Source organism: Oncorhynchus kisutch, unplaced genomic scaffold (assembly GCF_002021735.2).
Source record: "Oncorhynchus kisutch isolate 150728-3 unplaced genomic scaffold, Okis_V2 scaffold900, whole genome shotgun sequence".
In the NCBI taxonomy this organism is placed as follows: domain Eukaryota; kingdom Metazoa; phylum Chordata; class Actinopteri; order Salmoniformes; family Salmonidae; genus Oncorhynchus; species Oncorhynchus kisutch.
The window spans coordinates 85196-88956 of NW_022262845.1; positions in this window are offsets into that span (position 1 = coordinate 85196).

The following is a 3761-nucleotide window of genomic DNA, read 5'->3' on the forward strand; positions in this document are numbered from 1 at the left end:
CTTGTGTCCTCTGTATTGTTTTGGTGGTTCCTACTTGGAGCTGAGGTCTATGACCTGACTTGAGTAACTGGGGTGATGGCAACATTTATTTTGCATTATATCCATGTGCCAGCAATATTACTCTGACCCCTGTGTTTTAAATTACCATTTGACTTAAGCTACATTTGCTCAGTGTTGGTCCATTTATGCTAGTAGCATCACATGATACCTCAAACAGCATTTTGACGCCATTTCCGGTCACAACTTGCAGACTTGTTTACGTGTTGCTGTGTGTTTTGTTGCCTACTTTGCTACATGACAACTTTACGGTTTTTACTTTATAATTACCGTTTATATTTTTGGTTTTTCCCCTCGTGTCAGGGTTGCGTCAATTCGAATCTGGTATCAGGAAAAATATAAAAATGAGGCACCGACGTATGCTATGTATTTTTTTATTAGCTAAGCAGTAAGTGGTAAATGCAATTTTCGTATATACGGGCTCTCTGTCCCACCTCGCAGGGCAAAACAGAACTGACTTGTTCCTGACAAAGATATTTAATATACTCTGACAGAAGTAGTTCCTGCTTCCGAGCCGGCCTGTCAGAGTAGAGACTAGGCTGGGTGAGTCTAAACCACGCCCAATCGTTGATTGTTGGCGCAGAGGCTGGTCCCAGCCCTCTAAGCGCTTCAGCGGTCAGTCGTTGTAGCTGTGTAGATATGCAGTGATCAGGCACCTGGCTCCTGTTATCTAACAAGACTGTTCTCGCAACACTACGTTCTGAATGTGCCCCCCCCAACTCATTGCACAGGTCCGGCCTTCATGTTATGTATTTTTCCATCATGAGAAAGGCCCATGGCCCTGAAACTGTTAACAAGGGTTCAAGTCAGCTATGTTGCATAACCCATACATCCTCACAAGCCAACAGCAGATACTATTAAATCACATATGGTAACGGGCTATAGTGCATAACACAGAATCCTCATACTCCGGACGCTTTATCTGGACATGGTTCGTCAGGACCTCCAACAGCCAAAGCTAAGTAGTAACATTAACATGATGCCTTCTAATTGCAGTTGCTGTACTCATACAGGAGAACGATCACCTTATGGTGAGGATAGCTGTGCTACAAGCCCAGCTTCAGACGCAATCGTTAGGCAAGGGTAATTTCAGTGTAGGTAAGGATGAAACAGCGTCTGTGCCACCAGTAAGTACAGATAGTAGCGTTAGTATAAATCCCCTCTCACGGTCCCCGCAGCCGGACAACTTTCTCACGGTTTCTAGGGGGGAAATGCTGTAGGAATGCTCAACCGGTTTTCCCCATTAAGCAACGAGTCGGAGTCAGAGGCCGAGCCTTCTCTTGTCTCTACTCCTCCCGTTATGGGGAGTGATGAGCTCTACAGCAGAGTCTCACAAGAAATGTACGGGTGTGATCAAATGTCTCCCAAAGAGCGTGAGAGATTCATGACGTGGTACGAGACAGTAAGACATGGCACCTTTGATTTCCATAAAGAGATGCAATCATACTGTGACAATGATGTGGTTATACTTCGTGAAGGATGCCTCAGATTCAGAGAAGAGGTAATCAAAGATGCAGGCATTGACCCCTGGAGTTGTACAACTTTTGCATCGGCATGCATGAAAACCTATCGTACACACTAGCTGCCTACATCCTCTATAGCAATCCCCTCGCCTGACAACTACCGACGCCAATTCAAGTCATACTCTGGTGGGTCCATTCAATGGTTGGTGTATATGGCCTAGGATAAAGACATTTTTATTCAACATGCTTTGAATCGGGGGGAGAAGGCGTTTGACTCTTACCATGTAGATGGATACACCCAGATTGACGGGGTTGAGACCGTGTATGAGTACAACAGTTGTTTCTTCCACGGTTGTAAATCTTGCTTTGTGCCCCAGGCCATGTGTGTCCTAACCCAAAAGACTTTTGGGGAAATGTACCAAGAGTTTAAAGACAAATTGGATCCTTTACAGGCTACTTACGGGCTAAAAGTGGAGGTTTTGTGGGAGCACGAATGGGCCGCCCTCAAAGTCTGATCCTCATGTTCAAGCCTTCCTTTCCAGCTATGACACTGGGTGCCACGCCTTGCTGTATCAAGGGGTTCGGAAGAAGGTAAGAGTCGTAGGCTCTAGCATTGTGCGCTATAAACGTGAAGTTTCTGTACTGGAGCAGTGCACAATTGGATCCCTCTGCCGACCACTTTTCACCCTTGAAAGTCATGGTAGATACAAAAATAGGTAAATGAACCCCCGATTGCTGATTTGTCTCAAAATCATAGGACACATTTCTCTGAATGTTCATCTTCAGCCAAGGGCTGAATATAACACTCGTGTGGCACTTCTTGAACCACTTCAGCGTCTCTGCTTTTCAAAGGCCCTTTACAGATTGGACAATGTATGATTCCACACACATGCGGTTTAGGGCGATCTATTTTAAGGTTGTAATTGCAAAGACATTTTGGGCATTTCTTGTTAATGTCACAACTGCTTACAGATTTACATGCCTTGGGGTGCCATGTTTCAATTTTGTGTTTTTCGTAACAGTAGGTCGAACGACATGTGCGGTGGCAATCCTCACAGGGTGTCAAGTTTAAGGGTTGCATTGGGCAATCTGCATCCTGACATACTGAACAGTTATAACGGCACGAGTGCCCCCCCCTTTCGGGTGTAGCCGGTATGGCAGGATGGACACACATATGGTGCCCCTATGAACGCCGTGATGTTGGTAACAGCGTAGTAATGTTCGTTTTGCACTTAAAAGTACAGAATCTGAGAATGCGGTTGGGGGTTGTTTTGGAACCTCAAGAGAGCTGCATTAGCTCTACTGTGGTACAAAACCACAATCTTGATATTCAGAAGGTTTTCAAATTTGACTATGTCAGAGAAAGCCACAGCATCCTGTATACCGAGACCCATGGCCGTTTGGAGCTCTCTAGCCTTTTGCAATGCCATCAGATCAGTACATCCAGGGTTAAGTAAATGCGCTAGGCCTATTGCAAAACATAGCTTATTACCTGGATTACCTTTTATTGCTTATGATTTCTGACTGCATTAGGCTATCAAGCTTCCTTCTCTGCCCACCACCACCCTGGGGTTGACGTATTATTTGCACTACAAGCTCGAGGGTCCGATCTGCTATGATGGCTAAATTTGACTGAACAAGGCGTTCTAGCAGTGCGATAAATTGTTCAAGATCTGCTTCGCCGTTGGGTAAAATAAGAGATACTGTGTTATGCAGGCTATCTCCACAAATTTCCAACTGTAAGACATCACGTGGTTCGCCATAATCTCTTGCCGTGTCTAACAGATCGTTCAGAGTGTCCAATATCGTTCTGTCCCTAACTAGCGAAAGTACGGAATGAGTTTACAGGGCCATGGTGGCATTTCTTCGGGAGATATCATGTATGCAACACCCTGTATATTTGGTTTAGAGAACAAAGGCGGTGAATTCAAACAACAGGAGGGGATGTCGAGACATTCTGTCTACAACCGGGGTGGGGGACACCGGGCGCTGATTAGAGATATCAATGTTTAACCCCGGGGTGTCGGCAGATATCTGGACATGCCGTATGCATGATAGTGCAAACATTGGTTTCAAACGATTCTCTACAGATACAACGGGGCTACATGGTTGGGCCCTGTTGAACACACACACACACACACACAGCCCTTTTTGTTTTTGAAACGCACACACACTCCTGCTGCTCCGTCACACGCACACTCACGCACGCACCCTGATTTTCCGTGTCTTTTTCCTTCGCGA